The following is a 21,268-nucleotide window of genomic DNA, read 5'->3' as shown; positions in this document are numbered from 1 at the left end:
TAACACAAAGCATAAATTTCTGACCACAAAAATTTGTAACAGTATTCCAAATCTGATTTTGTTAATAGAATCATAATTAGAAATATGTTATTTGACTTGTATGGAGGCCTAGGGGCCTAAACAACTGAGCTTTGTAAAGGAGATGGAGTGGGGTGGGAGGTTAAGGAAAAAGGGGATCTTTTATTTGATTTTGCCCTTGAAGGCAAAAATTATGCTTGAGAATATGGTTTTTTACTCCTAGAATCTTAGTATGGGGTGGAACTGGGATGGGAGCTGGTTAGCTATTGGTATTTATACCTTATAGCAGTACAGATCACAACCTTCATTAATAGATCAATCATTTTCCTGGAAGGTCTTAAAAAACTCATGATTCAAATAATAATGAATTCTGAAACTAATAGCACTGCCTTCTCTTATATGACAGGTAGGAGTCATATACTTTTATATTTATTTTGGTCTTCTTTTGTTTTATTTTGGTTTTCAGTTAACAAATATTTATTTTCTTCCTCTTCCAATAATCCTTCCCTACAATTTAACATAAAAACAAACAAATGTGCAGTTAAACAAAAAAAAATTCCCACATTATCCATGTATACAAATGTAAAATCTCATTCTGAATCTTGAATCAATTACTTCTTTGCTGAGAGATAGATAGCACAGGTTATTCTTCTTCTTCTAGAATCATGATCAGTCACTGCATTCATTAGAGTTAAGTCTTTCAAAATGTTTTTCTTTATAATGTTATTATAGAAATTGTTCTCTTGCTTCTATTCATTTCACATTTTATCGATATATGTGATTTTCCAGACTTCTCTGAACCTATTCCTTTCATCATTTCTTATGATATAATAATATATCCAACATTCACATAGCATTTTTACGACTGAGTCTCTCCCTTAGTTTCTAGTTCCTCGCCAATACAAAAGAGTTATTAATAAATGTTTTTGTATATATGGGTCATATTCCTCTTTTAAAAATCACTTTGAGGTATTGGCTTATGCATTTCTGAATCAAATGAATTTCTGAAATGTATTATTTAGTGACTTTTTGTTCGTAATTCCCAATTACTTTACAGACTGTTAAGACCATTTTATAGCTCTGCCAAAAATCACTAATATGCCTATCTACTTGGAGCCACTCCAGCATTTTTCATCTCTTTTTTTAAAACTTTGACAATCTGATGGGTATGATATAGAACATCAGAGTTATTTTAATTAACATTTCTCTAATTATTAATGATATAGAACTTTTTTTTTCATATGTCATTGTAGTTTGGCTATCTTTCAAAGCTTCCTGTTTATATACTTTGACTATCTTTGAGAAATAACTCTTTGAATTTATGCAACACTAAACTATTGCACTTGTTCACTTCTAAATGTTATATATCAAATCAATTCTATTGATCAATCTCTTTTAAAAAAATCAGTACCAAATCTTTTTGATCATCACTGCTTTATAGTATACTTCAAGATCTCATAACACTAGGTCCCTTCCTTCTCATCTCCCCCCACAACTTATTTCCCTTGACATTCTTAAGTATTTCTTTCTCCATATGCATTCCATTTTATTTTTTCCAGTTTCATAAAATAATTCTCTGATAATTTTATTTTATTTTTGGAAACCTATTTTTATAATAACATTATGAAGAACTGTAAATATTAAAGTAGGATTATCATTTCTATCATGTTGTCTTATCCTACTTTTGAACAATTAATATTCCTCCAATTTTTTTAGGTCTGTATTTATTTAAAAGTATTTTTTGTTAAATTTGTAAAATTCCTATCTGTGTATTTATGTGTTTGTTAGTAGGCAGACTTCCAAATACTTTATAAATTCTGTATAGATTTTATATGTGAACAGAATTTTGATTTATATCTCTTCCTGCTGGGTTTTATTTTTAATATGTAGAAATGCTGATGATTTATGTGGATTTATTTTATATCATGTGATTTTGCTGAAGATATTTCAATCATTTTTAAGTTAACTAAGTTTCTCTAAGTAAAATACCAAATTATCTTCTAAAAGTTAAATTTTTTTTCCTCTTCATCCAGGATGATTCTCTCAATGTTTTTGTCTTGCCTCTCTCTCTCTTTTTTTATACAAGTAGTGTTTCTAGTACTATATGGTTGTAGTTATAATAGACATCTTTGGTTGATCTTACTGGAAAGCCTATTAATTATTCCTATTACCTATAATACTGCCTTTACATTTCATATAGATCCTCCTTACCATAATAATGAAACAATGTATTTAAAAAACCAGAAATAGGTATTGCATTTTATCAAAAGCTTTTTTCTCTATTGATTGATATGATCATGTGATAAGTTTTTTAATAAATTAAGATCTAATAAGTTTATAATTTTCTAATATCTAATCTACACTGTTGGAATGAATCCAATCTGATCTTAATGTATAATTTTTTGTGACATTACTGAAACTTCTTTGTTAATATTTTATTAAAATTTTTAAAATCACTGTTATGTTCATTAGGAATATTGGACTTTTTGTTTCTGTTCTGACTTCTCTGGCTTTAGATATCAAGACCTATCTGTCATCATCATAGTAGGAATTTTGCAGGATCTCTTCTACTGTTTTTCCAAATGGGTTAATAAAATATCAGAATTAATTGTTATTTGAATATTTGATAGATTTTTTTTTTCCTGAATCCATCTGGTCTTGGGTTTTTTTTTTAAATTTCCTTTGGGAGTTAATTTTTGGCCTGTTTAACTTATTTTTCTGATATTGGGTCATTTAAATTCTTTATTTCTTGTTCTGCTAATCTGAGCACTTGTAAATATGCATCCATTCCATTTAAGTTGTCAGTTTTACTGACATGTAATTAAGCAGTGAATTCTCTTTTAATCTGATAGCATTGCTAAAGAATTAATTAGTTCCCAATTAGTTTTCATGAGGCTTTGCAGAACTCAATAGGTGCTCTGTCCAATATTTCCTTATATAGAAGATAAAATTTGAACCCTTTGATAGAAGGATGTGAAGAAAAGGAAAGGGTGCACTGGGACTTGTGTTCTTATGCAGTAGTTCATTTTCTACACAGAAGTGGAAGAAGGCAGACAAACTAGAGAGTAGATAAGCTAGAATAATAATAGTTCACTTTAATTTTCAATTTTTAAATTCATTTCATTACATATTCCCCAATTAAATGTACAAAAATTCTAAAATTTACTTTAAAAAATTTTGAGTTACAAAGTCTTTCCTTCCTCCCTGAACAATGGACACCTCTTGAGAAGGCAAGCAATATACTATACCTGTGAGGTCATGCAAAACATATTTCTATATTAAATGGTTTCTATTTACGTAGTGTTTGCAAATATAGTATTATTATCCCCATTTTATAATTGAGGAAACTAAAGTTTCCTTAAAGAGATTGTGGACAAAGGTGATATAGTCAATGGGACATATCAGATTGAATCCATAGGATCATGTAGCTTCGAGGCCATTGCTCTTTCCATTCCTCGATATCACCAGCTTTATAAGGGTCAGCATGATACAGTGGAAAGTGCAATGATTGTTGGTGGAGTTGTGAAAGAATCCAACCAATATGGAGAGCAATTGGAACTATGCCCAAAAAGTTATCAAATTGTGCATACCCTTTGATCCAGCAGTGCTACTCCTGGGCTTATATCCCAAAGAAATACTAAAGAAGGGAAAGGGACCTGTATATGCCAAAATGTTTGTGGCAACCCTTTTTGTAGTGGCTAGAAACTGGAAAATGAATGGATGCCCATCAGCTGGAGAATGGTTGGGTAAATTGTGGTATATGAAGGTTATGGAATATTATTGTTCTGTAAGAAATGACCAACAGGAGGAATACAGAGAGGCCTGGAGAGACTTACATCAACTGATGCTGAGTGAAACGGACAGAACCAGGAGATCATTATACACTTCAACAATGATACTGTATGAGGATGTATTCTGATGGAAGTGGATATCTTCAACATGGAGAAGATCTAATTCAATTCAAGATCTAATCTAATTAATGATGGACAGAATCAGCTACACCCAGAGAAGGAACACTGGGAATTGAGTGTAAACTGTTTACGCTATATTGTCTTTCTTCCCAGGTTACTTTTACCTTCTGAATCCAATTCTTCCTGTGCAACAAGAAATTCAGTTTTACACACATATATTGTATCTAGGATATACTGTAACACATTTAACATATGTGGGATTGCCTGTCATCTAGAGGAGGGGGTAGAGGAAGGGAGGGGAAAATTTAGAAAAGAAATGAGTACAAGGGATAATGTTGTAAAAAAAAATACCCATGCATATGTACTATCAAAAAATTATAATTATTAAAAAAAAAAAAGGAAAGTGCAATGATTCCGAAATCAGAGGACATGAGTTCAAATCCTGTTTCTGTTAAGCAGTCTCTAGATAATCTTAAGCAAATCACTTTATCTCTTTGTAGCTCAGTTCTCACTTCTGGGACAAAGACTGGAGAAGGGACTCACCATCCTCACCCTTACCAACACCAAAAGCTGTCCCATGGTGTTTGATGGTTACAGAACCTCAAGAATCCTTAGAATAGAAGTCCCCTACCCCCTACCACCCAAATAGGGATGTGCTGGTAAACGTCTGACAGCTCAGCTTTCTAGACAAACAAAAGAAAAAAAAATTCTGTAAGCCACATCTTTTTTAAATGTAATCTGTCAACATTTTGTTTATCATTTTCTTTCCTTCTTTTTTGTGGGAGTGGGGAGGGAGACAATCAAGGTTAAGTGATTTGTCCAAAGTCACACAGCTTGTAAGTGTCTAAGGCTGGATTTGAACTCAGTCCTTCTAACTGCAGGGTATTCAATCCGCTGCACTATGTCTATCATTTTTTAAAGTCTAGATAATCAACTTAATAAATCATGCTGATTTGTAGCATTTGATGATTTTTGAAGTATAAATGCTCACACATTTCAGAATTGATTCTACACCCATCACCAACTGGCTCAGTTTCTAGTACACTTCCATCTCGCCTATTATCAATGGGAGTAACCCTATGGAGCAGGGGTGAGTGATACCTATCAACTGACATGCATAGGTCAATTCAGCCAGCTTATCTAAAACAGCAGGGCACTCATGGGGACAAAACAATAAGTACCAGGTGCAACCCAGTCTCTGCAGCCATAGTCCACCATGGAAGGAACCCAAAGATACAACCAGACCCCTGTTTTTCTGGGTACAGCACCTGCTGCTTCCCCACTTTCTACAGTGAATTGAAAAGGAAACATCTTATTACCTTGGTAATATTAGGCGGTTCAGCATAAGATGTGAACATTTTATCAATGGAAATAACATTACAAAGAAGCATTGCCTTCTGTTGCAGCTGCACTCTACTGTGAGACCTTCTAATATGATTTGTTTCTGAAACCTCCTGTATATATTACCTGTGTACCCCATTAGAATGTGAGCTCCTTAAAAGCAAGGACTGTTTTTGCTTTCCTATTTGCATTTCCAGCACTTAGCACAGTGCACTCCACATACTAAGTTCTTACTAAATGCTTTCCCATTCGTTAATTCCTTCAATGATTCTGTAAAATGAAAAATTTTAGATTAATTTATGTCTGAGATTCCTTATAACTTTAAATACTTAGGAGTGACTCTATTAGTATGATTTCTCAAAGCAAATTTTGTAGGGAATGACTAATGCCAAGAATCAAAGAGAGAAAATCATCACTCTCCAAAGATTAGATCTTGACTTGGAGAAGGAGTTTGTGGAAAAGAGGAAGATAAGGACGAGGAGAAGAAAAATGCTTACTTTTTTCCCCAATCAATTAATCAACAAGCATTCATTATTTACCTATAAAGTGTTTGGCATTGTATTAGGCCCTAGGGATATAAATCCAAAGAATGAATAATCCCTAGTCACAAGAAACTAAACAGATATGTAGATATTTAATTATAGATATAGTTATATAGGTATAGATACAGACATATATAATATAAAGTGAATATATGGGTGTCTATATCTCTATCTCTCCATCCATCATCCATCCATCTCTCTATCTATCTATAGTGAATAAAAGTAGTTAAATACAAGGTAGTTTGGAAAGAAGGGTACTAGCAATCTAGTAGTTAAGGAGATCAGGAAAATGTTTATCCAGATGATGTTTAAACAGGAGAATAATAGGAGATGGAAGTAAGGGGGAAGGGATTCCAGACATTCCAGGAATAGGAAATGATCAACACAAAGGCAATGAGAAAAAGAGATAGAATAATGATTGTGAAAAACAGAGAGAAGGTCAGTTTGACTGGATCTCAGTGTGAGGTTTAGAAGAGTAATAACCAAGGAAGCCAATAAGAAAGGAAGGGTTCTCTTGTATTGGGCTATTTTAATTTTATTCTAAAGATAGTAGAGATTGATTAAGTGGATGACTTAGTCAGATTTATATTTCAAGAAAATTATTTTTGTAGCAAGGCATAAAATAGACTGGAGTGGGGAAAGACAAGTTAGAGAAAAGAATTAGGAAGTTGTTATAATAATCTAAGTGAGAGGTAATGAGTGGAAAGAGAGAATTTTTAGCAATATTGGAATTCCAATATCATCATCGAGACTAGTATTCTGAAAGAGGGCCAAGTAGAAAGGTTCCAGACAACTGAAACTCATAATAAGCAGAGAAGGGATACATTTTCCCTAGAAGGTTACATAATTGGGGTGGTCAAGGTCAAAAGTCTTCTAAAGAATTAACAGTTACAAGTATCACTTCCTCATATTTTATTCTCACATTATATCATCCCTTTATTAAAAAAAAACTTTCAGTAGATCTATTTCTACTGAATAAAGTATAAATTCCTGATCCTGTTCCTCAAAACTTTTCACAATTTTTTTCCAACCCACCTTTCTAATGTTAACTCATACACTTCCATTTTACTAATTCTAGGTTTTATCTAAGCCTGACAAGTTACCACCCCCAATCTCTTCTCTCTGTGTCTGTCTTCTAGGTAGCCTTCATTCCAGGAATAGAATTCTCTCACTCTCCCTGCTGAAAACCCCCTTGCTCCTTCAAGCTCTCACTCCATTGTCCCCTTCTCCACAGTCTTCTTTCTTTCCTCCTCTTCCCTTTCCAGAGGAAGCCAAGCTCTCCCTCACTTTTCCCTCACTTACCACACAGCACTTTGCCTATGTCTCAATCTCCTTAGATAAAAATGCAATGAAAAAAAATTTTTTTTTCTTTGGTGTCAGAATTTCTGTCTCATCTCTCTTTTTGGCTCCTATGCCTAGTGCTCTACAGCAGTAGGTTAAAGCTCACTTAAATTCAATCTAGGTGCACGTTAAAATGTGTCACCTTTGTTGTATCTTTGATCCTCTTTAAATGAAGGATGAACAACAACAATAAAAGAAGGGGTTTAGTAAATGCTTGTATTTGAATAATCTAAAGATAATCTCCCTCTTTGAAAGGAATAGTTTTCTCTCAATTAGCATGGTTATCAAGTGATCATATGACATCAGAGTTTTAGAACTGGAATTGGTTACCTAATCTACTACTTCATTTTACAGATGAGGACACTAAGATCCAGAGCTTTTAAAACATATTTATAGCATTTTTTAATAGCCATGTTTGTCCTTGTTATCATCCGAATAAAGAGAGTGTATATGGTTATGTAGACTTGTCCAATACTTTGAACAGTTGCTGTTACATATTATTATATATATTTAAGGTCATGTCCTCACTCAAAATTTCAAGTATCAAGGGTCACAAGGACTTTATGAAAACCATGTCCATGACTTTTTCTTCCTCTAACATTTTACAACTAGGGCTTCAAAGAGAAAAAAAACAAAGTAGCTCAAAAATTGGAAGAGTAAATGGTGGCTCCCTATATAAATAAAGAATGTGTCAGAATGGGACTTTTGCCTTCACTCTAGATTGAGGGTGAACCATATTCCTAGATTATCTACACACTTTGCAGAAGGCATTTAATATTTGCAAAGGAATTGCATTTGAGAGCTCAATCAATAGTCAGCTGCCATAGTACTGGCACATTGTGGTACATGCTGGGGATCCAAAGACGATAATGAAATAGTCTAAACTCTAAAGTAATTTATGGTCTATGGGAGAAATATATGATAATATATAAAAAATACAAGATAAAGGAAATGTGAAAATATATGGATACATACAAGCGAAATACAAGATTTACTTAAATTAGGTTCTTCTACCTTGTACAAACATAAAGGATGATAGATGACTAAACTTGCTGGATAAAAGCCATTAGGTTCTAAAGAGCAAAGTGCCTATAACTTTTAGAGAGATAATACTGTATTTCTGGGCCAAATAGCTTTTCATTGCAGCATTGGTCTATCTTGGCAAACATCCCTAAGATCCATGTCATGGTTGAACAAATACCCCACTTGGGTTTGCTCATAACTATATGACCCAGGCATTGAGATTAACAGTGATTAACAAATGTTTGCTATTTGTTACACAACAGAGACAGTGACTGCTCTTTCCCCCTGTTTAATGAACATGCTGAACTGGCTATTATCCCACATTAAAAACCCTTTCATTGAGGCTCTTCCTCATGAACTAATTTAATTACAGATGGTTCCATTTCATGTTTAATTTTATTCAAATCTGTGTGTGATTTTGAGAAAATTACTTATCCTCTTTGGATATTAGTATCTTAATCTATAAAATAAGGTTATACTAGATACTTTTTGAGTTTTCTTTCATTTCTAGATGTATGAGAATGTGATCAATATTTTTGGCTCATATGAGATTTCTGATTGTGTAATGATTTCCGATGGTGGCATCTAAGGTAGCACAGTGAATAGAGTGCTGGACTTACAATCAGGAAGACCTGAGTTCAAATGTGACCTCAGCATTTGCTTACTAGCTGTGTGACCCTGAGCAAGTCACTTAACCCCTATTTGCTTCAGTTTACTCATCTGAAAATGATGAATAATAATAACAAATACCTCATAAGGTGGTTGTAAGCTCAAATAAAACAATAATTGTAAAGTACTTAGCATTTTGCCTGGTACCTAGCAAGTATTCAATAAATATTAGTTATTTTATTATTGTTATTGTTATTACTATTATTTATCTTTCCTTTCCCTCAGTCTTGTGTGGAGCTTTGAAGAAATTTGAAAGGGACATTTGGGGTAATTCAATGTTGCTTTCAGTAAATAATTCAATATTGCTATTATGAAGATTTTCCGTTTATGGCTTTATGCTTCAATTTATAGTAAATTATTTTCAGTTAGCAATGTGTGTATTATGATTTTTATGTATTAAATCTCAGGTGCCTTTCCTCCTTTCTCCTAGCCCCCTACTATGCTGTCTACAACCTGTCAATAAGATATGTGAGTTTATTCAAGAAATGCAAATTCCTCTAATATTTTCCCAAATTAAATATAATCAAGAGAGCACCAAAAAATCACATAATGCATTCTCCAATAGAAATCATTTGGGGATTCTCCATTTCACAGCTCTAATCTATTAAAATGGAAACTCTATATTGACTGGAATATAATTTTTTATCTTGAAGTACTGTTTTATGTCAGAAACTAATTGTTTTAAAATTACTATGTAGTTGTTTTTAGTCATTTCAACTTTGTGCTATTTTTTCATGACCCCATTTGGAGTTTTCTTGGCAGGGAAACTGAATTGATTTGACATTTTCTTCTCCAGCTTATTTTACAGATGAGAAAATGGAGGCAAATAGGGTTAAGTGACTTAGTCAAATTCACAACTAATGTCTGCGGCCAAATTTGAACTCAGGAAGATAAGTCATCCTGACTCTGGGTCTGGCCTTCTATATACTGTGCCATGTCTATGACTCCTTTACTCTATGGTAGAGAATCCTTAACAGGACAATATTAAGAGAAATATTAGATTGACATTCCTGATCTAGGTTCTTTTATATCATAATGACTTTTGTGTATCTCTTTCTTGAAATTAATGTAAATTCCTTGAGATCATAGTCTGTGTTGTATCTGTCTTTGTATGTTTGTTCCCTGCCATAAAGTGCTGTACTTAATCAGTGTATAACAGATATTCTATTTAATTTGTTGAATAGAAGAAACAAAATAAAATAAAACAAAACACTGTCCATTGACTCCTCAGAATGGCATTGATCCAGAAGTTCAATGACTGTATTTTGATGCAAAAGCTTTTTATCCATTTCTATGATCTTTCTCAAATTTACAGTTATTCTTTAGTATTACTATCAAGTTTGAAAAGTGTCAGTTCTTTGGTAAGAGTTAAAACTGAGTCCTAATCCTAATTCTCTATCACCGAATATATTTTTCTAGTTTTAAGGAATATGATCTGTTTCTCAGTATTCTGTACTCTGCTGTTATACCTAACTTGATGTTTTTATGTCTTTGGATTTGGATCAAGAACATCTGAATTCAAATTCAATCCAAGATACTTGTTAGTTGTGTGATCCTTGGACATGTTATCTCTATTGCTTTAGATTCCTCATCTGTAAATGGGGATAATAATTGTATCTATCCCTCCTTCCTTCCTCCCCCCCCAATTATTGTAAGTAACTAATGAGGTAATATTTGCAAACATTAAAGCATGGTATAAGCTAGTTCTTATTCATTCTTATTTTATTATTATTCCCCTCTCAATCTCAGTGATTTATAAAATGAAGTCAAAATACATGTTCTCTAACATGTATTCCAAATTTTTATTATCCAATTCATTTCAATTGAATAGGTATTTATTTAGCATCTACTGTGTGCATGGTAGTTTACTAGGTTGGGGGATGTTTAGAAAGACAGAAATCAAACTTTCTGTCCTTCAAAGAAGTTTAATATTCTATGCAAGATAAAATATATATGCAGACAAGTATAATACCAAGTCAGGAGTAAAGTAGATAAAAGAAAGGTTCCAGAAAGAATTTTAGGAATAATTAAAGGAGAGAAGAATAGAAACTGACTTATTCTTGAAGGAAATTAAGAATTCTGAAAGATGAATATTTCAAGCATATGTGAAAGTCTGTTTTTCAAGTTCAAGAAATAAATAGTAATTTGATTCGATTGGAAATTAATATATATGAGGGAGAATGTGGCATCAATTAAGGCTGGAAAGGTAGATTAGAGCAAGATTGTGGAAGTTCCTACATGCCAAATTAAGGAGTTTATTTACTACCTTACATCTATCAGATGGCTAAGATTATGAGGAAAAAAATGATTAACATTGGAGGGAATGTGGGAAAACTGGGATATTAATGTATTATTGATGGAATTGTGAACTGATCCAATCATTCTGGAGAGCAATTTGGAACTATTCCCAGAGAGCTATAAAGTTGTGCATACCTTTTGATCCAGCAGTGCCACTATTAGGCCTGTTATGCTAGCCATTTCAGTCAATCAATCAATACATATTTATTGTATGCTTAGAATATGCTAGGCACTTGGGATACAAATAAAAAGAATGAAACAATATCTATTTACAAGATATTTACATTCTGATGGGTAAATAATAATTATATATTGATATCTATAAAGTGAATAAATGCAAATACAAAATAGTTAAATAACATGTAGTTTGGGAGGGAGGTCACTAGTGACTGAATCAAGAAAGTCCTAAAATGTCCTAAAGGAAGAGAAATCCTCTACTGGACCCTAGACCATTCTCCTTCCTTTCTCAAGGAGTTCAGTCTTTGGCTTACAGTCATTTTCTCTAGCCCAAGTCCTTTCTTTATTCTTGGACACTTTAACCTGCAAGCTTTTGGTAGAAATAGACTACAAAGATGAAAAAGGCTCAGGAGTGTATGAAGTAAGTTGGTTTATTTATGGTTCTTGCAAGAAGTGGGCGAACCACCCAAGAGCAGTTCCTGGGCAGATCCATGCTTATAGACACAAGAATGAGCCCTTTATTTCCTATCCTGAAGCACAACGTCCTTCTCTGGTTGCTCCATTCATTGGGGATAATGAAATTAATAAACTTCCTGGTCCCTAATGCATCTCTCTTCTTCATCCTGCATATCTTCTCCTTCCCCCTCTTTCATCATATAACCCATGTTCAAAAAATGGTAGAAAACTTCTCCTGTGAGGAGGAAAAGTGAGTATTAATTAACTCATTGAGCATGCTTATTCAGTGCTTGCTGTAAACCTTCCACCCACTTGTTTTGGGGTGATTCTTATCAGTTTATCAGTTCAGCAGCCCAATATCTTTTTTGTACAACTCAGTCAGCTGATGTGACCTTTCTCTGTCTTTGACCCTATATAGAAATATAATTCTATAGGTTGCTCACACTATGTCTCTTCAAACACCCTTTCAGCTCCATTCTCAATCCTCTTCACCTCTGATAACCTGGATTGGCACTCTACCTCATTCATAAATAAGAGTAAACATTATATTATGATTTCATTATCACCGGTTAGTGTTCTACTCTACCAAGATCCAGAGCTCTGAAGATCACTAACTAAATATAATTTATTATTCCCTCTTTGTTTCTTACTCCCCATCTTTTTCCCAAGACCAGGCTCTCTACTAATGCACTTGAACCCAATCTCTCTGAAAATCTGTTCTTTCAGTCATACCCCCCTCTCTTCTTACCTAATGTTTAAAAATACATCTTTCACTGGATTTTGCTACCCTTTTAAGCTACAATCTTCTATCTCTTCACTCTTTTCAAAGTCATACTCCTATTAAAAAAAACTGTCTAAAGTGTTTTATTCCATGTCTTCACATCTCATTAATTCACTCCTCAAACCTCTAAAATCTGATATCTTATCTCACTGCTGAACTGAAATTATTCTCTCGAAGTTTACCACTGATGTCTTGTTAAATATGATGGCCTTTTGCCATGCTTATGGTCTTAGTGTGGTCTGTGGTATTTAAAACTGTTAACCACCCTCTCCTCCTAGACAGCCTGTCCTCCCTGTGTCATAGCACAGAAGGTTCCTAGTTCCCCCACCCACCCACTCCATACACACACACATTTAGGTGTCCATTCCTTCTTGATCTCTTTTGCTGAATCATCATGTCTCACCTATATATGTGTGTGATATAGAATTCTGAGTCTTCTTGTTTCTCTCTCAGAAATCTCCTCATTTTCCAGAGGTTTAGCTATATTTATGCTATTAACTCACAAATCTATGTAAATAGCCCTCATTTCTCTCCTGAGCTCTTGCCCTGCATTTGGAAGTCCCAGAGATATTTCAAACTCATCATTCCTAAAACAGGACTTCTCCTCCTCTAAGCCCCACTCTTCTTCCCATATCATCTCTTTTTGTGGAAGGTAATGTAGTCTTTCCAGTCATTCAAATTTGAAATCTCGAAGTGATCTTTTATTCTCCTTCCTTCCCCCCCACTCTGATAAATGCAATCAGGTTTCAAACCTTTTTTTTAATTTGTTTTCTGTTTCTTATATCATAAGTTATCCTATATATTGGTCTTACTGTATATTTCTTATATCCATCCTCTTCCTTAGTTATATGCTCACCGTCATACCTTCTTACCTGTATTACTCTGGCAGTTTTCAGATTTTTTTTTCCTCTCAGTCTCTTATTTTTTCCTTTCTCTCTCTTCTCAAGTTCTTCATCCACAAAAAAGGGGATAAATAAATATCCATAAAGCACAGATTAGATCCCATCACCTTCTATTTCCTCTAGAATAAGCTATACACTTGCTTGTTTGTGATTAAGGCACCTCACACTCTGTCTCCAGTATACCTTTTGTGGATTGATAATGTATTATTTTTTTCTTAAAATGCTTGGTGTTTGAGTCAAATTGTAATACCCTGAGCACCAACTGCCTTTTGAACAAAGGAACATCACAATCATATACCACAATTTGTTCAATCATTCCTCAATTGATGGGTATTCTTGCTATTTCCAGTTCTTTGCCATCACAAAGAGAGCTCCTTTAAATATTTTAAATTTTGTAGGTTCTTTTCCATTTTTAATAATCATCTTTGGGATAAGCACAATAATGGATGATTATGGCATATGATTGTGATGTGCCATAAGAAAAGATGAGTTCAGTTATCTTAGAAATATATGAATCGATTTAGATGAAATAATGAAGAATGAATTGAGAAGAACCAAGAGAACAGTGAATATAGTAATAGCAATATAGTTTTAAGAACAACTTTGGGCAAATAAGTCAAATTAGGCAAATTTTACTATTATTAATACCCAAATTAACTACAAAGGACATGAAAGAAAATGTTATCTATATCCAGAAAACTGATAAAAGTATGTATAGAATGGTTTAATATATACATATATGTGTATATATTATACATATATATGTACACATATTACATATATACATATACATACATATATATATATATACATATATACACACACACACACACAATACACATATTAGTGTCTAATGACCACCACTTCTAGGTTTTGGGGGGTGAGAAGAAAAAAAAAAGAAATTTATGATTATTATATATTTAGAAGGAATAGCAAGTTGTACATAATAGATTTGTAGTTTCACAATTTTTTATTATACTATGTTATGCAAATGCTTATTTTATTCCATAAATTAAAAATAAAATAAATAAAAATAAAAAACAAGGAACACTATATCCTATCAAAGTCTCAAACTGAACATATACAAAACAGATTTCTTGTCTTTCCCCACAACTTTTCTCTCCCACTTTTCCAACTCCCATGAAATGTATAATCAAAATGCTCCTAGTCACTTGCAATTTGGGCATAATTCTCTATTTGCCACCTGAATTCACTTCACATATCTGATCTGTTGTTGAGTTTTTCACTTTACAATCCCTCACATTTATTCCTTTTCCACTCAGGCAGTCACCACCCTAGGATAGGCCTTCCTTACCTAATGCCTAGATAACTGCTGTAGCTTTCTAATTAATTGGTTTCTCTGACTTGTCTTTCCTATTCTCTGCTGTGAAAGTGATTTTCCTCAGGTACAGGAGTGAAAATTTTGCACACTACTCACCAGTTCTCTATTACCTCCAGGAGTAAATATCAAAACTTTTGTTTAGCATTTAAAACTCTTCACAACCTCTTTCCTACATTTCTAATTTTCTTATACTTTACCCTCCAAGTGTTCAACAGTCCAGCAACACTGACCTCAAAAAAGATACTCCATCTCCTGCGTTTCTGCCTTTTTGTTACTGTTTTCCATACTTGGAGTGTTTTCCTTTGTCACCTTTATCTCATGGCTTTTTTCAAGATCCAGCTCAAATCTTATCTTCTGTAGGAAGTCTTTCAATAATAGTTGGAAGTAATCTAAAAGGACTGCTAGTTGGCACAGTGGACAGACTGCAGGCTCTGGCCTGAGTTCAAATTTGATGGCCTTAGATACTTATTAGTTGAATGACTCTGGGCAAGTCATTTAACACTATCTGCCTCAGTTTCTCACCTGTAATATGATCTGGGAGGAAAAAATCATATTTTTTGCCAGTATTTTTGCCAAGAGAACTTCAAATGAAGTAATGAAGAGTCAAACATGACCAAAGTGACTCAATAACAACAACAATTAGAAAAGGGAAGACATTAGCAGCTGGGAGAACTAGAAAGGAACAGCCAGTAAAAATACACAAAGACAAGAGAAGGAGCGATGGGTCCAATATAGCTGGGTTGGACAGGAGCCAAGGTGGAATAAATGGTGAATTGCCATAGATCTCCCAGGTTGACCTCCAAACAACCTTAGTGGCACCTCAGGACAGATCTTGGGATAGCAGAACTAGCAGAAAGAGGGTGAAACATTCTTTGAGCCCAAGAAAGTTGGAAGAGTGACAAGAAAGTTCTCTTTCACTCAGGTAAAGGGGGAGCATAGTTAAGGAAGCATGCAGTGAGCCATTGGCAAGCTCCACTTCAGCAGACCAGTAGCAATTCATGAGCCCTACTGTGGTGGAGCTGGCAAATGTCAGCACCAGGATCCTGCCATGTTCCTCAGCAGAGCCAGAGGAATCAGCAGACTCCAGCTCCAAGAAGCCCCATGAGCTTCAGGGTAACCTCAGCCAAACAGGTGCCTAAGAAACGGGCAACTCACAGTGCTGGGCCCCTGCTCCTGAAGCTTGAGCATAGCCCTGGGCAAACAAGCATCTGCCAGCAGCCAGACCACAACTGGTGCCTCATGGTAATTCTGAAGAAACACAGAAGCCCACCCACTAGGCCCTGCACATGCTAGACACCACAAATAGGAGCCTGGCTCAGCAGCGGCTAAGCTGCCAGACCCCTACAATCTCCAGCAGCATCAGCCATCCCAACTCTATATGAGAATCTAGATAACATCAGTGCAGCATCAGGTAAATGGTTAGGGCCTACAGTGACTAGCACCAGAAGCCTGCAGCTGATTTGGTATATCATTCCTTCTTTGAGCCAATACTAATGAAATAAATTAAAGTGATGCTCATTGCCCTTCCTCCTGTCTTCCCCTTCACTGCAATAGCCTCTTCATGTGAAATAATTTATCCCATCCTACCTCTCCTTTTCAATACACAGTACACTCTTCTTTCTCATCCTTTTTTTGTCATTCCTTCAAATTCACTGTATACCCGTACCCTCTGTTTATATATATTCCTTCTAGCTGTACTATTAGTAATATAATTTTAAAGAATTATAAGTATCATTTTCCCACATAGGGATATAAATAGCTTGAATCTATTGATTTCCTTAAACTTTCTTTTCCTTTTTTACTTGTTTATGCTTCTCTTGGATCTTGATATTGCAGATCAAATTTTTGATTTAATTCTGGTCTTCTCCTTATGAAAGCTATTCTATTTTATAGAGTAATCATTTTGCTCTTGATGCATTATTCTTAATTTTGCAGGGTAAAGGATTCTTGGTTGTAGTCCTAGCTCCTTTGCCTTCAAGAATATAATGTTTCCTGACTTCTGATCTTTTTATGTTGCACCTGCCAAGTTCTGTGTAATACTTATTGTGGCTGAATCTTTTCAGCCACATCTAGTATTTTTTTCCCCTTAACTTGATAGTTCTGAAATTTGGTTATAGTTCCTTGGAGTTTTTATTTTGGGATCACTTTTTTAATGGTTTCTTTCAATATCTTTTTTGTCCTCTATTTCCAGCAAAAAATTACCTGTGAATGAGGATAAGTAAGGAGTTTTCCTAGTAAGATCAGGGGTGAAAGAGGAATGCTTTTTTTTTCCCTGAGGCAATTGGGATTAAGCGACTTGCCCAGGGTCACACAGCTAGGAAGTATTAAATATCTGAGGTTGGATTTGAATTCAGATCCTCCTGACTTCAGGGCCAGCACTCTATCCACTGTGCCATCTAGCTGCCACGGGGATGCTTATTTTCACCACTATTATTCAGTATTATTAGAAATGTTAGTTATAGCAATAAGAAGAGGAAAAAAAAACAAAGAAATTAGAATAAGCAGTGTGGAAGCAAACAATTACTTTTGATAGATGATATAATGGTAAACTTAGAGAAACCTTGAAAATCACCAAAAAACTCTACTTGAAATATTTAACAACTTTAGCAAAGTTGTAGGATAATCATCAGCATTTCTTTGTATGATCAACAAAGCCCAGCATCAAGAGATAGTAAGATAAATTCCATTTAATATAATTGTAAACAATTTAAAATACTTGGGAGTCCATTGCCAAGACAAATTAAGAATCATTTGAGCATAATTACAAAACATTTCCTACACAAATAAAGTCAGATCTAAAACACCTGAAAAAATATCAGTTGCTCATGAATTAAGCCAATATAATAAAAATGACAATTCTGCTTAAACTAATTTACTTCTTTAGTGCTATACTAATCAAACCACCAAGAAAATATTTTATAGATCTAGGAAAAAACAAACAAAATTCATTTGAAAGAACAAAAGGTCAAGACTATCAAGAGAATTAATGAAAAACATATATAAAAGAAAATGATCTACCAATATCAGATTTCAAACCATACCATAAAGCAGTAATTATTAAAACTATTTGGTACTGGCTAGGAAATAGAATAGTAGATCAGTTGAATAGAATAGGTACACAAGATACAGTGGCTAATAATCATAGTTATGTAGTATTTGGTAAACCCTGATTCCAGCTTTTGGGATCACTATTTGACAAAAACTGATAAGAAAATTGGAAAGCAATAAGACATAAACTAGATAGGCCAGTATTATACACTGCATATCAAGATAAGGTTAAAATGGGTTAATGATTTAGATATAAAGAGTGACACCATAAGCAAATTAAAAGAGCAAGGAATAATCTACTTACAGATCTATAAGAGAGAGCATTATAAAATATAAAATAGATCATTTTGATTATATTAAATTTTAAAAAAGCTTTTGTATAGTGTTTTGTTTGGTTTTCTGGAGGTCTTGGAGCAGCCTTCCTTTCAGCAGAGTAATCACCACAAGAATAGCCAGGTGTCAAAGTCCAAATCCTTTATTATCTCCTTCACAATCTAGTTTCCTTGCCTGGAGCCCAACCTAGCTTTCTGGACAGCCTTTCTGACCAGCCTTGGTCTCAGTGAGGGAAGTGCAAGAGGCCAGACACCAGGAGCCAGACCAAAAATGGAATGAATCTCTCTTTCTCCTTGGCTCCTGCCTCCAGTCTGCTCGTCTTCTCTGGCTCTGACTCTGGCTCTGTTTGTCCCAGGTTTATATGCTCTCTAATAATTATATTATCATAGGTGTGAATCTTGTAGAACTGTATTAAGTACTAAGTACATGTACTGAACTAGAGAATTATTAAGTACCATGATAAACTAGATAACCATTGTCTTTATCAATTTCACTGACTTAACACTTTGTAAGAATCCTAGTTTCAGAGTTCTGACCCATAACACTTTTGCACAAACAAAGCCAATGCAACCAATATTAGAAAGAAACCTGAAAGCTGGAAAACAAGTATCTCTGATAAAGGCCTCATTTCTCAAATGTATAGGGAACTGACTCAAGTTTATAAGAATACAAACCATATTCGAACTGATTAATGATCAAAAGATAGTTTTCAGATGAAAAGTATTCATAGATATATGAAGAAGTTCTCTAAATCACTTTTGATTAAAAATTTCAAATTAAAACAATTCCTAGGTACCATCTCACATCCATCAGAATTGATAATATGACAAAAAAGTAAAATGATAAATATTGGAGAGGATGTGGGAAAATTGGGACACATGCACTTTTGGTAGAATTTTGAACTGATCTCAAAGAGATTTTTAACTAAAAAAAGGGGGAGAAAGAACTTGAATATGCAAAAATATTCATAGCAGCCCTTTTTATGGTAGTAAAATATCTAGATATCAATATGGTCATTAAGTGGGGAATAGCTGAACAGACTGTGGTATATGAATGTAAAAGAATACTATTGCACAATAAGATTTCAGAAAAACCTGGAAAGACTTACATGAACTGATACAAAATGAAATGAGAAGAACCAGGAAAATATTATATAAATTATGAACATTACATAATAAGCAATATGGATGACTCAGTTCTTCTCTGCAATAAAATGATCCCAGACAAGTTCAAAGGACTCACAAAGGACAAATGCTAACCACATCCAGATCTTCTGACCACGTGTTCACTAGGGAACCAACAAGTCAGGGCATCAAGTCAGGGCATTATATGAGTAGGTATAATAAAGGCTTTTAAGATTACACGTGGCTGTTCTTGAGCATGCTACCGGTTATTAAACTATAGATTCAAGAGATCGTGGCCAGAGACCTTTGAAGGCCTCAGAGGAGGCGAGCCGGGTAGAGTTGATACTGCAAAGGTCAGTGGTCAAAGGTACTCTGTTGGGCCTAGGACATACTGGTAATAGTAACTGCCAGGAAGGCATGTTACAAAAAACTGATAGACTCTGAATGCAGATGGAAGTACTTTATTTTCATTAACTTTATTCTTTCTCGTTATTTTTTCCTTTTGATCTTTTTTCTTCTTTCAGTTGTGCAGTGATATGAAAAAACATTTTACATGATAGCACATATATAACTTGTATCAAATTGCCTACCATTTTTAGAAGAGGGGAGGGAGAAAATTTTTGAACTCAAAATCTTGTAAAATCAAGTGTTAGAAAAAAATTTTTGACATATATCTGGGGAAAAATAAAATGCTTTAAATAAAAAATGTATATATACACACCCACATAGGTATATGAAGAGAATTTTATAAAAGTTAAGTTTGATAAGAAAACTTGAGTCCAGAGCCTCGAAGGCCTGAATGTCAATTTAAGATTTTTTTTTAATTAAAGCTTTATTGATGCCTTTCTTTTGACATTACAAATATTATGTGCACTCTACAAGAGTCTCATTTCCAAGATTTCATAAGGAACTAATTCCAATTTTGAAGAATAACAGCCAGTCCTCCACGGATAAATTATCTCAAGGGAAGAAACTCAGGTGATCTATAACCATTTTCAAAAATGTTCCAATAATTTTTGATATTATAATTTTGAGATGACAAAAACAAGAAAATGAAAAACTTTGGAGGAGCTGTGAAGAAATAGGCACATTTATGTAGGGTAAAGAATTTGGATTTAATGGTATTGTGACTCAGGAATAGTATAGTGGAAAAAACATTGGCTCAAAAGACAAGCCATATAGGCATTATGATATGATCAATGATCATATGGTTTTTCAAGCTATGAACATATACTTCCTCTCATTAATTTTTATTTCTAGACACCAATAGGGCCCCAGGAACATACTCTCAGATAGGAATCATTGAATTTCACTGAGATTAACTCTCATTAATTAACACTTAGTCCCAGTAGTAACATGACCATCTGTAAATCAGACAGAGATTAACACTTTCTCTGGTCCATATAAGTCAAGGCCAGCTTCTTTTGCCTTAAAAAGGGAACACACATTCACAGTGACATTTCCTCTGTACTTTATATTGTTCTATCTGAACACACAGATCAGAGGGTTAAAAGTGAAAGAATTCTTACAGGTCATCATGCCCAAGCTCATCTTTCACTTCTCTTTTTTATTTCCATAAATAATATTACTCTTCTTCTAGTCACACAGATTCATGATCTTGAAGTCAATCAAGTCAGATTCTTTGTTTTTCCTCCCCGTTCTTTCCCATGCCTTCCAACAGCTGCCAACCCTTACCAATTTTATTTCAACAATGTTTTCCACAGCTGGTCCCCTTATCTCCACTCTGGTTTCTGGCTCTCAACATCTCTATCCTGGACTTTTGCTACAGCTTCCAAATTGCTTTTCCTGCTTCAGTTCCTCCCTCTCCAGATCATGACCCATAAAACTGCTAAAATAATCTGCCTAATACATATGTCTGACCTTGCACCTCTCCTCTTCAGAAATCTTTCTCTTAATTGCCTCATGGATGAAGCACAGTTTAACATGTAGAATTCTTCCTGG

The sequence above is a fragment of the Sminthopsis crassicaudata genome, chromosome 1 (genome assembly GCF_048593235.1).
Source record: "Sminthopsis crassicaudata isolate SCR6 chromosome 1, ASM4859323v1, whole genome shotgun sequence".
In the NCBI taxonomy this organism is placed as follows: Eukaryota; Metazoa; Chordata; class Mammalia; order Dasyuromorphia; family Dasyuridae; genus Sminthopsis; species Sminthopsis crassicaudata.
This window is presented reverse-complemented; position numbering follows the sequence as displayed.